General features: G+C 36.0%; 1 protein-coding gene across 6 annotated transcripts in view; it reads right to left on the bottom strand.

Annotated features, from left to right (window-relative positions):
* Window positions 1-14946, bottom strand: part of CYLC2 (cylicin 2) — a 42984-nt gene that overhangs the window by 5759 nt on the left and 22279 nt on the right. For 2 of the 6 annotated variants that reach the window (XM_051843515.2, XM_008258400.3), the window contains one exon: window positions 1693-1793. The exons of 2 other annotated variants lie outside the window; for them this stretch is intronic. The gene's annotated coding sequence lies outside the window, so the exon portion shown is untranslated. Of the gene's footprint in view, window positions 1-1692; window positions 1794-5706; window positions 5758-14946 lie in introns of all 6 variants that reach the window. 2 more of the 6 variants (XM_051843522.2, XM_051843531.2) reach the window with 2 other exon arrangements.

The raw sequence follows: 14946 nt of genomic DNA, 5'->3' as shown, positions 1-14946 counted from the left end.
ATCCTGTCTTCATGATGCAAAAAATAAAACATAGAAAATTAAACTTTCCAACCAATTTGTTGTATTTGTATATGTTCATGTACAGATAATTTTAGTATATACTGCCAATTACTCAATACTTCGATATCAAGGAAATCCATTTGTAGGAGCAGCTGCAGAACATAATTAATCATTTACATATAGTTCTTATTTCTATCTCTTCATGTTATGTGGTTCTTATGTGACAAAGGCACCCAAGTTATCTATTATCTTCTGCTTCACTAATGCCTGACCTACTATTGATGACATTAGAAACAATAGTCACCAGTTCTCAGCATTAATGTTTATAGTTCCTCAGAGAGATTCCATTATATCTTACATGATATTAGATAGATACCAACATTCTTGATTTTTTAATTTTGCTTTTTGTTTTCATTGTTGCCATATAGGTCTATTGCAGTGTAGGAGTTGATTTAAATTATGCTGTTTAAAATGCTTTGGAAATGTGTGTCAATAAATGCTCTCTGCTTTGATATCACTTCCATATTTCTTCAGGAGATCAAGTGTATTATTGCCTCTGTACTTAAATTCAAATGCAATATTTTAGTTAAATTTTATTCAAAATAGAGTACACGACAGACATATGTTAAAGAAAAAATTTTGCAGATTTCTTTAATATTTTGACCAGATAATGAATATCAGTATTTTTACTTCTTCCTGAAGCATATTATCCTACTAATCAACTATTTCTAGTTTTTCCTACATTTTGCTGGCTTATCAAAAAAATTCTCCAAAGTTCAGTGTTTAATGAACAAAAATATATGCTTGAATAACTTGTTTATTGTTAGTAATGAGTAGTTTATGTGTTTTATAAAGAATAAATATAATAGAAAACATAGGTTTTGATTATGATAGATTGCAAAAATATATGTTTAAATCCCACAAAACAAAATTCAGATGAAATTTCTGACTCAAATAGTAATTATAGATAAAATTAATTCAATGAGTAATTATGAGAGTTAAATCAAAGCAAATTTAAGATATTTATAACTAGTTCTGAGCACAAAAATATTTTTATTTTTTAATAATTGTGTTTTCTTTATCCTTATCAAATAGTCCCTTGATTTCAACCATTAAATTATGTAAAATTTTTACTAATTTATTGTACCAAAATAAATTGATAGATTTAAATTTAAAATGTAAACTTGTGGTTGGATGATGGCACAGTGCCTAAGACCACTTGGGACATTGACACCTGTATCTCATGTTGGAGCTTCTGGGTTTGAGTCCTGTCTCTACTTCTATTAATGCATACCATGGAAAGGTATCTGGGTTTGGGTCCTGTTTCTACTTCCTGCTAATGCACACTCTGAGAGGCAGCAGGTGATGGCTCAAGTGCCATATCTATATCCACATGGGAGCCAGATTGAGTTGCTTGTTCCTCACTTAGGCCTGGCCATCCCCTGGCTATTGTAGGCATTTTGGGTTTGAAGCAAAGAATAGAAGATATTTTCTCTCTCCCTCTCCCCTTCTCTCAAATAAAATAATTAACTTTTAAAAATGTAAGATAAAACATTAAATAATATAGAGATATAGATAAATAATTATATACACACAGGATAGTGGCTTAAAAGTAATTGTACTTTTTGGTCTGTAATGTCCTTTCCATTTGGTATGACATACTCTAAGGAAGATAGTAAAAATAGTATTTACAGTTCTCAATGGTGTATTTCCTAATTTCAGAGTCTCCTGGACTCTAGCCGCATTGCTTTTCTTGGGTTCTGAATGATAACTTTGAGCCTTCTTTTATTGACCTAAGGTAATTTAAATACATATGTATTTTATAAAATATTTCATACAAAAAACAAAAGGGAATTTTTTTAGTATATCTAAAGGAAAATATCTCATTGTTCAAAAGATTCAACTATAGTAATTAAAATAATATGAAATTTGCACATAAGAAATGTATACATTTTTTCTCATTGAAATCTTGTGAATAACTCAAACTGAACTTTATGATTATATCATTTACACCTGAAAAGTGTGATGTCTCTCATTCTGGGAAATAAAGCAGAATTATGAAGACAAATTTCAGATGATTGGAAGCAGACATTTTCAACTCTATCAGATTCTGGACTTTGCAGAAATATAAAGTCATAGGTAATTCCAGCTAGGGCTGTAAGGGGTATCACTGGGCACATTTGTCGGAATAGAAGATAGTAGTACCAAGCTCCTTTCCTTTCCTCTAGTATTAGCAGAAGTAATTTCTAGCAGCAGCATCAAATAATAAAATAGGACACCCTATTTATGAGAATTTTTTGAATTAATGTCAATGTAGTAACTCCATTCTGAGAAGATTAGTTTCAGTGACTGTCTCTTTGGTAGGCAGTATGAAGAGCTCATCCCCTCCATATGCTGGTATAGAGAACCAAGCCCTGTCTTCAAAACAGACAAAGCAAGGAGATACAGCAGGGGTCATCAGCAGAGTTGGTGAGATCTCTTTGGAGGGGGACAATTAGAATTACTGGTAATGTTGTGGTCAGAGAAGGGTTGGAGAAAATCATCTAGAGCACATTTTTAGAAATAATTTATTCTTCCACTAAACCTTCTTAATTAACAGAATTCTGACCAGTAGACATTATATGAGTACATAACTAGATAATGAAAAGCAATTATCAATTTTAACTAATTTTGGCAAGTATTTTCTGAGAGCAAATCTTGGATACTGAACACAGTTAGTCAAATTTAATCTTTGTTATCCTTTTACTGCCCTCCAGGGCTTTGTGTCAGTTTTACCCATTCATCCCTAGAGCAACTAAACACTGAATCATTTGCCAGTGGGAAATATGTAAGCAGATATTCAATAATGTAGCATTTATTCCACAATATAAATTAGTGTAGTGTCAATTGGCACATTCTTCAAACCTTGAAGTTTCAGTGAAGATGTGCTATGTGCTCTTCCTCACAATTTTTAACCCCTTCCGGTTTCTCATAAACTAAGCTTTGATTAAACTTCACTACTCAGCACAGCTAGAATTTCTTGTTGGATTATATTGTTTATTTATTTCATTTGAGAGAAAGAGAGAGATATTCCTCTGCTAGTTAACTCCCAAGTTCTCACAATGGTTGGGGCTGGGTGTGTTCAAACAAGAAGCCAAGAACTCAATTCAGTTCTTTCACATGGGCAACAGGAACCCAATCACTTGAGCCATCACCACTGCCTCCCAGGATCTGCACTGGCAGGAAGTTGCAGTCAGGCGCCAGAGTTGGGAATTAAACATAGGTGGGACATAAATAACTTAGCTGCTAGGCTGAACACCTCCTTGGCTCCTACTTTTATGTTTCAGTCCTAAGTAGAAGAACTTTAACATCTGAGAGAAAACAAAAAGAATAAACAAAATCTTGGAAAATAATTTGTATTTCAAGATATTGACACAATATTTCCAAAGAAATTTTGCACTATAGATTTGCTGGATTTTAGATATTCTTTCATAACTGAATTGTGTATGAATTGTGTAGAGATAAGTTTAATTTGAGATCCATTTTACTTGGCTCTAGGTAGGCCAATGAATTCACAAAATAACACTTTGAAATTTATGGGGAAATTAATTTTACTTTTATTCTAATTCCTCTAGAAGAGAATATCTTCATCTAAATCTTGTGCCTTATCTATACAGATAGATTAAATATTGCAGAGCCCTTAAGGCTTTGGATAATCACATTTGGGTTCCCAGTATGCATTTCTTTATTAAAATATATAACCCTATTTGTGATTTTGTGCTTGAGGATAGCTGGCAAAATTAGGTTTGAAATCTATTTGTGTAAATTAAAGCCCAAGAAGGAGAAGGAACAATAAAGTCAACGCTTTGTCCTTTATCAATGAAGTTCCTGATGAGTAGTCTTTCATTTTCTCATGTGACATTAAAACTATTGCACATACAAAAAAATGCAAAAGGTTTGTAAAGAATGATTGACAAATGTTTATTTCTCTGCAAATTTTAAATACACATGTATTTTTCTTTTTTTAAATTTTATTTAGTAAATATAAATTTCCTAAGTACATTTTATGGATTACAATGGCTTCCCCCCCATAACTTCCTTCCCACTCGCACCCCTTCCATCTCCCGCTCCCTCTCCCATTCCATTCACATCAAGATCATTTTCAATTCTCTTTATATACAGAAGATTGATTTAGTATATATTAAGTAAAGATTTCATCAGTTTGCACCCACACAGAAACACAAGTGTAAAATATTGTTTGAGTACTAGTTATAGCATTACTTCACATTGGACAACACATTAAGCACAGAGATCCCACATGAGGAGTACACAGTGACTCCTGTTGTTGACTTAACAATTTGACACTCTTGTTTATGGTGTCTGAAATCTCCCTAGGCTCTAGTCATGAGTTGCCAAGGCTATGGAAGCCTTTTGAGTTCGCCAACTTCGATCTTACTCCAACAGGGTCATAGTCAAAGTGGAAGTTCTCTTCTCCCTTCAGAGAAAGGTACCTCCTTCTTTGATGACCCGTTCTTTCTACTGGGATCTCACTCGCGGAGATCTTTCATTTAGTTTTGTTTGTTTGTTTGTTTGTTTTGTTTTGTTTTGCCAGAGTGTCTTGGCTTTCCATGCCTAAAATACTCTCATGGGCTCTTCAGCCAGATCCAAATGCCTTAAGGGCTGATTCTGAGGCCAGAGTGCTGTTTAGGACATCTGCCATTCTATGAGTCTGCTGTGTATCCCGCTTCCCATGTTGGATTGTTCTCTCCCTTTTTGATTCTATCAGGTAGTATTAGCAGACACTGGACTTTTTGTGTGATCCCTTTGACTCTTAGACCTATCAGTGTGATCAATGTGAACTGAAATTGATCACTGGGACTAGTGAGATGGCATTGGTACATGCCACCTTGATGAGATTGTATTGGAATCCCCTGGCACATTTCTAACTCTACCATTTGGGGCAAGTCCAATTGAGCATGTCCCAAATTGTACATCTCCCTCTCTTATTCCCACTGTTATATTCAACAGGGTTCACTTTTCAGTTAAAATTTAAACACCTAAGGATAATTGTGTGTTAATTACAGAGTTCAACCAAATAGTATTAACTAGAACAAAAAAAATACTAAAAGGAATAAAGTATTAAATTGTACATCAACAGTCAGGACAATGACTGATCAAGTCACTGTTTCTCATAGTGTCCATTTCACCTCAACAGGTTTCTTTTTGGTGCTTGGTTAGTTGCCACCGGCCAGGGAGAACATATGATATTTGTCCCTTTGGGACTGGCTTAATTCACTCAGCATGATGTTTTCCAGATTCCTCCATTTTGTTGCAAATGACCAGATTTCATTGTTTTTGACTGCTGTATAGTATTCCATAGAGTACATGTCCCATAATTTCTTGATCCAGTCTACTGTTGATGGGCATTTGGGTTGATTCCAGGTCTTAGCTATTGTGAACTGAGCTGCAATAAACATTAAGGTGCAGACAGCTTTTTTGTTTGCCAATTTAATTTCCTTTGGGTAAATTCCAAGGAGTGGAATGGCTGGGTTGTATGGTAGGGTTATATTCAGGTTTCTGAGGAATCTCCAGACTGACTTCCATAGTGGCTTTACCAGTTTGCATAAAATATATTTTCCATAATTTTTTGAAACTCTTCTGTGTCTATTATTGAAGCTTAATCACTCTTTTCAACTTATTAATGAGTTTTAATATTATACATTTTACCTTTTGGGGATTTCAGATGTTATTCCAATGCCTTCACATTACTAGGAAAATCTAAAACACAATAGGGAAAAACTTTTTGCCCTGTACAGAAATATCTTAGACTTAAACCTCAGCCTCCTAATTGCCAGTTAACCCTTACAAACTTCCTCCTATTCAGATTAGGGTACTTCAGTGTTTTATGAACATGATTTTGTATATATACGATTTGACTTCCGAATCTCTCATTCATTGAAATCTCAACCCATATTTTGTGGATATGACTGTGACTGTTCTAAGAAGTGTCAATACCAAAGAAAAACTTACTTTTAGCAGTCATACATGCAGAAGTATGTTCTTGTGATGTTTACATGTGTACTCCTCATTCCATGACTCATATGAAAAGATATATCATTTGTGTCTGTTATTTAATTCTTAGCTGAATATTTAATCAGGCAAGCTGATAAATAGAGAACTGAAAGTAGTAAGCTGATAAATGCTTCTTGCTAACATATATAACAGCAAGGGTGGAAGATAAAATAATCTAGAAGATACTCAATTATCTAAGCTTTCTCTTTGATAATATCTTGGGTAGATTTGTAAATGAATCTTCACTTGTATTTTTAGGCATAATTTATTTTTTTCTAATGTGTTTTAAAAGAAATGCTGTCAAAGTGTAAAAAGTTATTTTTCCAATCTGATTTGACTTTATGGTGTTTTAATCTTCCTCATCTTTCCTTCATTGTTACATAATGATTGAAGTAGGATTCAAATGTATACTTTCAATTCTCATGTATATTCAGTGTAGAAAATTCTTGCAAGTATAATTCACATAAACCACTAAGCAGAGTGCACTAATTACTGAGCAGGCACAGCCAAAGCTGTGGAGAAGGAATGGTAGAAGCAGGAGAGGATCATTTCCTCATTAATGGAGGTGAGCGATTATGAGTTGAACAACTACCTTTCTTAAGAATTTCTGTAGTAAATCTACATTGATAATAGGATTTATGTAATTTTAACATAACTATACATTTTTACAGAAATAAGAAGAGGCTATCAAGAAAATTTGAGGTATTGGCAATTCTTCCAAATCCCTAAACAATAATACTCTAAAACCAGGATCTAAATGTTGGTGTCGAATGAAATTCAAATACCAGCTATAGAAATTTCTGTTATTTAACCTCAGAAAGATTCAGGTAACTGGAGATATTAGAATAGGGAGGATTAGGTGAAAATACTAGAAAAGTGTTTAGTAAACAGTGGAATATAAATATTAGTAGCTTTGTTGCTGCTATTATTTCAACTAGAAAATATTTTGGGTATTAAATATTTGAATGATGACTTGAAATATGATTATAAATTTAAAATAATTTTTAATTTTGCCACTGTTTTTAGAGCATGTCCCTGATTATAAAGTGATTGGTGTACACACATGACTTCTCACTTGATACATGACTAATTTGGTATATGACTGCTAGGTTTTCTGTCCATTTTCAGCTATTGCTACTTTTTTTTTCATTACTAGTATTTTATCATTCATACGAAAATGATTGAATAATTAAAATTCAACTTGTGACATATATTTTAAATATATCTGTGACAAAGTTTTTAAATTTGATAAATTTGCTTTATTTTATTTAACTATTGATGTTTCACACATGAAATAAAAACCACAAATATAAAAGCATATCTCTTAAGTTGTTAATGCTATCCAATTAGTTAAAAAAGTAAATAGGCATTTCAACCAACTTAAATTATCATGTTACACTTTCAGAATATGGAATGCTGTTGTTTTTCACATGCAAATGGTGTAGACTTTTTAGTGATTCACATTCAGTTCAATATTGAATATATGAGAATGAAGAAGAGATATTTCATTATTCTATCACCAACTGTAGTCTTTTGGTAATTGAATACCAAGCAGATATTATAATAATATGAGAAATAGGAATATTAAATACAAAATAATTAATATATATTTTTTTCTGTTACAGTGAAAAGCACAAAGAATGTGTAATGTACTTTGAATAGGTAGAGCTAATGAGTTTTTTGTTTTAGGAAATTTTATTATATTAATAATTCAAAAATGGTTGAAAGTAGAAGAATTAGGTCCATTTAGGAATAAATTTTAAGAGGGGGATAAAATCTAGATTTGTTAATATCTCTGCTACTTCTATTTTATTTAGTATATCAGAAAGTTACTAATGAGAAAAATGATGTGATTTTTTTCCTATGCAAGATCTATTGAAAATTCTTGATGCAAATAAGTTTACTATGATGCAAATGAGTTCACTATATTACATTCATTTCTGTAGTAACAATAATAAGCCATGTTCCCAAATACAAAACTGCATTGATCCTCATCTAAAGATGTTTTAACTCCCACAAGACTTAATGCATAGTGTGAGTTTGGAAATAGAATTTTCTAGTAAAATTTGAATTCCCTGCAAACAAGGAACTTGTAGTAGCTAAGTGATAGGTTCATATAAAGCATCTTCCCATAAATGTTTCTAAAATTCAGCAAAATTAGATTAGTACATTCCATGTCCCTTAAATTATAAATAATAATAACAATAATGTCTTTGAGAATCCTTCAATGCCAAGATTCTGTTGTGCTTCTAGTTTGACCATTATAAATCTCCTTTCTCTGTGTGACTTTCCTGCTTGCTTCCCATGCCCACAATCTGAAAATAACTCTGTTTTTTAGCATCTTTTTTTCTTATAACAGTCTAAACAATAGGCAGTGTATAGACCCAGTCAATGTTATTAAATGAAAATATGCACTCCCAAAGCTACATTTATATTTATAAAAATAAAACATGATGTTCTTGGATTATTAATTTTTACTACATAAGTATTGTCACTTCTTTCAAAAGCTTTTAGTAGCAGTGTCTATGCTATGAAAATATCAATTTAATTTGAGGAAAATTATTTTATGACAGAGAACTTAAACTATTGAGGACAAAACCCATTTTGTTCCATTAATTTTGCTACATTCTAAATAATTACATTTATAAGTCAAATTATTGCATCCATAACTAGGATCATAAAATATATATTTTTTTAAATTAAGGACCTTGTCATAGGATATTCAAGAGTGGTGAACATCTAACAAAATTGGAAAAAAAATCACAAAAAAACATAAAGAACTAACACATTTGATTTCACACTCACATATACACATATACATATCCTAAGATTAAAATAATTGTAAATTTTGCAGTTGTAACTTGAACTAAAAACTGTAAATTATCTATGGAGTAGAAAGTAATGTAATGATACATGTAATTAATGGATTTGTCACCTCAAATATATTTTTCAGTGAGATTTGAAATTACTGTTATTTTGAAAAATACAATTGATACACTACTGTTAACTACAGTCACTACATAGTGAAGTGGAATTCAAAAAATTATTTCTCCTGTTTTAATAAAACTTTTGTGGCCGGTGCCATGGCTCACTAGGCTAATCCTCTACCTGCAGCACCAGCACCCAGGTTATAGTTCTGGTCGGGGCGCCAGATTTTGTCTTGGTTGCTTTTCTTTCAGTCCAGCTCTCTGCTGTGGCCTGGGAGTGCAGTGGAGGATGGCCCAAGTGCTTGGGCCTTGCACCCTCATGGGAGACCAGGAGGAAGCACCTGGCTCCTGGCTTCGGATCGGCGTGGTGCGCGGGCTGCAGCGCGCAGGCCGTGGCAGCCATTGGGGGGTGAACCAACAGAAAAAATGAAGACCGTTCTCTGTCTCTCTCTCTCACTGTCTACTCTGCCTGTCCAAAAAAAAAAAAAAAAAAAAAAAAAAAAAAGAAAACTTTTGTGCCCCATAATTAACACTTCTCCACCTTCCTATAACTCATTCATATGGTCCCACTCAACCATAATTGCTGTTCTTGCTCATACTTTTCATAGCATACAAGCAACAAATGTCAAGATTAACATTCTGTCTTCTTGTATGAATTTTATGTTTTCTGGTCTGATGTGTAAGTCTTGAAAACATGCTGAGTTGAATTTTGAGTGTGTGTGTATTTTATTCATTAACGTCAATACTACTTAATTGTTAATCTAATGTTTAATTATAAGTGTTAATGGAAATATAGTTTTCCTGAAAATTTGTGACAGAGAATATCTTTTTCCATTTGTATGCCTGGCAGCCTTGTTGAAGATAAGTTTATTGTAAATGCGTGGGCTTATTCAAATATTTGTTAGGTCCAAAACAATTCACTTTTGAAAACTAATGGGTCATTTAATGAAGGAATATTCTACATTCAAATTATAGGAGGAAAAGCTTTTGTTGAATATTAATAGTCCCTAAAATGTATATTTTCAAATATATGAGAGAATATTTGATTAAGAGATTGTCTTTTTTTATTTTTTTATTTTATTTTATTTATTTTATTTTTTGACAGGCAGAGTGGACAGTGAGAGAGAGAGACAGAGAGAAAGGTCTTCCCTTGCCGTTGGTTCACCCTCCAATGGCCACCGCGGTCGGCGCACTGCGGCCAGTGCACCGCCCTGATCCGATGGCAGGAGCCAGGTACTTCTCCTGGTCTCCCATGGGGTGCAGGGCCCAAGGACTTGGGCCATCCTCCACTGCACTCCCTGGCCACAGCAGAGAGCTGGCCTGGAAGAGGGGCAACCAGGACAGAATCCGGCGCCCCAACTGGGACTAGAACCCCGTGTGCCGGCACCGCGAGATTGTCATTTTTAAGATGGATTGGTCTATCTATCAAAAGGCAGAGTGATAGAGAGATCCTCCGTTTACTGGTTCACTCCTGAAATGGCTGTCATTGCTGGGACCAGGAGCCAGGAACTCCATGAGGGTCTCCTACATGGGTGGCAGGAGCCCAAGCAATGTGGCCATCATCAGGTGCCTTCCCTGGTGCATTAGCAGGAACCAGGATTGGAGGCAGAGCAGTCAAAACGCAAACCAGTGCTCTGATTTGGGATGCTGATATAGCAAACAGAATAACCTATTGATGTGCTGTGGGGAAATTAGTTACACGAAGCAATGCAAAGATGGTGCCCAGAGGAAGTAAGGTGGGTGAAATTCAAAGTTGTTTACCACTAAAGCTAATTGGCTGTGCAACATCAGGGGAGGTAACAAAACTAACAACAAGTGTATAGACATATGGCGAGTCCTATAGAAATCGCCCCATAAAGTGATCTTTTAAGTGACTGGTGGTCTTTAAGCCCTGCCCCAATGACTCTGCAGTTTTGTGCTATAAAAGGCTCTGTTACATGCGAAATAAATGAGTTCTTGCTCGACTTGACTCCCCGCTGCGTCTGATTGTCTCTGGGATCAGGAGGCTGGGGAACGGGTGAGCGGTACACTTAACTTTCCTCGGACCCAGTCCATCCTTGTACAGGTGGACTAAGACCCTGCCATGTGCCACAACAGTGGCCTCATAGATTGTCCTTTATAGGAATCTCCACATTTTCACTGATCTCTCATTCTGTTTTACTCCAAATTTTTGGCTGTGATACTATTTAACATGCTTAAACAGGAGACCAGCAAATAATGGTTAGAAAAACAGTTGTTACCAACCATCTTTGCTGCTCATTGTAATATATGAAGAAAAGGATAATGGACCTATGGAAAATAATTGCAGTTAAGAAAACCAGATATCAGATACATGTATAATTTCTATTTTTGGAAGTGCTGTGTATTATTTTATTGGGAAATATTAGTTTGAGCTGTCATAAATCCTATTTCATTAGATACAGTTTCAAATATATTCTTTGATAAATTTATTTATAGCTCACATATGCACAAAATACAATTTAGGAAAAATCCTAGATCCTTTGCTATACATGTGATCCAAACTAATGCATAAAATAGTTGTTACATCTTTCTGATAATCCTTAAAGAGAAACCAACTGCATTTGGTAAAAATGGAAAGGCTCAAAAAGCTGCCTCTGTACACTTTTCCCTGGATATTTTGGAAGAGATGGAATCCTTAATTGTTTTTATATAATGGGAAATAAATAAATTACTTATGATAGTTTATAAAGAAAAGATATGAGGCTAACCGTTTTAGTTGAGCTAACCATTTGATGAAGAATGGTTACACAGTGAGCAATGTTGCCAAATGAGACTGGGTCACATTCTAATTGCAGAATTAGAATCATGTGACTTAAATATTAGGCTCTTTGAAATCCATCTACTTTTGGATGTTGAAAGATTAAATCTCCTGGGCAGTAAAGGCAGTGATTTGAGAATTTTGAAAGTCAATGAAGTTCAGGAGAATACTCATTTTTTTTTTTTTTGACAGGCAGAGTGGACAGTGAGAGAGAGAGAGAGAAAGGTCTTCCTTTGCCGTTGGTTCACCCTCCAATGGCCGCTGTGGATGGCACGCTGTAACAGGGTAAATCGCGCTGATCCGAAGGCAGGAGCCAGGTACTTATCCTGGTCTCCCATGGGGTGCAGGGCCCAAGGACTTGAGCCATCCTCCACTGCACTCCAGGGCCACAGCAGAGAGCTAGCCTGGAAGAGGGGCAACTGGGACAGAATCCGGCGCCCCGACCGGGACTAGAACCCGGTGTGGTGGCGCCGCAAGGCGGAGGATTAGCCTAGTGAGCCGTGGCGCCGGCTCGAGAATACTCATTTTCAATTACTTCTTATTCTGTAGACAGCAGGTTCAGTCTTACATTATTTAATTCAACACCATATTCTAGAGAATTTTTATTTAGTTTACATAAGGTGGATGATCTTGCATTTATGATTTAATGAATGATTTCTTGTGAGATTGCCTCCACTTTTCTAAATCTGTTTTATATATCCCTTGCCAAGAATCACCAGAAATGAATTTCTTTTTTGATGTTTCTTTATGTTCATCTACTTGAAATGCAGAGTGAGAGAGAGGGAAAGAGAGAAGGAGAGGGATATGGAGATGTTCTATCTGCTGGTTCCTCCCCAAATTGAGCAATAGCCATGCTCACCAGGAGTCCAGAACTACATCTAGGTTTCCTATGTGAAGGGCAGAGGCCAAGCAGTTTAGCCATTGTCTATTGCCTCACAAGGATGCATTATCAGAAACAGAGACCTGCAACTCAAAACAGCACTCTGAAATAAGATGATGTAGCAAGGTATAGCTTAACCTGCTGCCCCATCACACCTGCTCCAAGGATGATTTTCCCAATGTGTAGCTTGGTAAATTGACCTATATTTATGTTTTAAAACTTTATTTATCATGGGGCTGTTGTGGTGGTGTAGCAGGTAACCTGCAACTCTGGCATCCCCTGTGGGCACTGGTTCATGTCCCCTCTGCTCCACTTCCTATCTAGCTCCCTTCTAGTGGCTGGGAGGAGCAGCAGAAGATGGCCCAGGTGTTTGGGCCCCTGCTGGAAAACAGCATTAGTGATTTGAAAGAACTGCTGTCTCTATTTACATGTAACAAATCTAAGGTTCATATTATCTTTTTTTTTTTTTTTGGAAGGCAGAGTGGACAGTGAGAGAGAGACATAGAGAGAAAGGTCTTCCTTTGCCATTGGTTCACCCTTCAGTGGTCACCGCAGCTGGCACGCTGCGACAGGGTAAATCGCGCTGATCCCAAGGCAGAAGCCAGGTGCTTCTCCTGGTCTCCCATGGGGTGCAGGGCCCAAGCACCTGGGCCATCCTCCACTGCACTCCCTGGCCACAGCAGAGGGCTGGACTGGAAGAGGGGCAACCAGGACAGAATCTGGCGCCCCGACCGGGACTAGAACCCGGTGTGGTGGCGCCGCAGGCGGAGGATTAGCCTAGTGAGCCGCGGCGCCGGCCAGGTTCATATTATCTAAAAGAACTTTGCCAACAAGAGACAGAGTGAGAATTTAGTGAAATGGCAAAGTTTTGGGATTTAGATATTATTTATATGTCTCATCAGATTTATTTTCAATGTCAAAACATGTCTTTAAAATAGTAGAAGATAAATGCTAGAAAGTTATTTTGATAAGCCATGTCTTTTAAATTTTTTTTTTATTAAAAATAGAAAATCTCTGTCCTCCTGATGAAAATATATTGTTGATTTAAGGCTCAGAGGAGCAATTTTGATTTTTTATTCCTTTTGAATCTTATTAAGTATAATCTATGAAGAATATTTTTCTATAGCAGACTGAAACCATTAAATCATTATACACATGTTTGACCCCATAAGTAGAAAAGAAAGAGAAAAGCACCTGCAGAGGTAATACAAAGAACAATAAATACAGAATCAAAAAGCATAGGAAACTCCTATGAGTAATTGAACATGACAAGAATATCCATTCTTGCCACTTCTGTTCAGCACAATCTGGAAGTCCTATCCAGAACAATTAGTCAAGGAAAAGAAATGAAAGTCATCCAAATCAGAAAGATGCAAATCAAAATGTCTCTGAAGATAACATGAACTTATAGATAGAAAACTCTAAAGAGTGAACAACAATGAAACTGTTGGAACTGATAAATAAATTCAGTTAAACTTCAGGATACAACATGATCACAATAAATTAATAGCATTTCTGTACACTGGTAGTGAATTATCCAAAAAAGATATCAATAAATCAATTTGGGGCCGACACTGTGGCTTAGCGGGTAAAGCCACCGCCTGCACAGCTGGCATCTCATGTGGGCATTGGTTCATATCCCAGCTGTTCCACTTCCAATCCAGCTCTCTGCTATGACCTGGGAAAGCAGTAGAAGATGGCCCAAGTCCCTGGGCTCCTGCACCAACATGAGAGACCTGAAATAAGCTCCTGGCTCCTGGCTTCAAATCGGCACAGCTCCGTCCATTGTGGCCAATTGGGGAGTGAACCAGTGAATGGAAGACTCTTCATCTCTCTCTCTCTTCCTCTCTCTCTCCTTCTCCCTCTCCCTCTCCCTCTTCTGCCCCTTCCTCCGTCCCTCCCTCTGTCTCTCTGTAATTTTACCTTTCATATATATATATATATTTAAAAAAAGAAAAAAAAAACAAATTTTTACTTACAATAGTATCAAAAATACTTAGGAACCAGGGCCAGCACTGTGGCATAGTAGGCTAAGCCTCCACCTGTGGGGCTAGCTTCCCATATCGGTGTGGATTCTTGTCCCAGCTGCTCCTTTTCCTACCTGGGAAAGAAGTAGAAGATGGTCCAAGTGCTTGGGTCACTGGAAGAAGCTCCTAGCTCCTGGCTCCAGCCTTTACAGCCTTAATGGCTTTTGGAGAGTGAACCAGCAGATGGAAGACCTTTTTCTCTGTCTGTGACTCTATCTCTCAACTAACATATTTAAAAAATACTTAGGAATAAATTCAATCAAAGAAGAGAAAGATCTATAT

The sequence above is a fragment of the Oryctolagus cuniculus genome, chromosome 1 (assembly GCF_964237555.1).
Source record: "Oryctolagus cuniculus chromosome 1, mOryCun1.1, whole genome shotgun sequence".
Lineage (NCBI taxonomy): Eukaryota > Metazoa > Chordata > Mammalia > Lagomorpha > Leporidae > Oryctolagus > Oryctolagus cuniculus.
The sequence above is the reverse complement of the archived record's forward strand: the minus strand, read 5'-3'. Positions and strand labels throughout refer to the sequence as shown.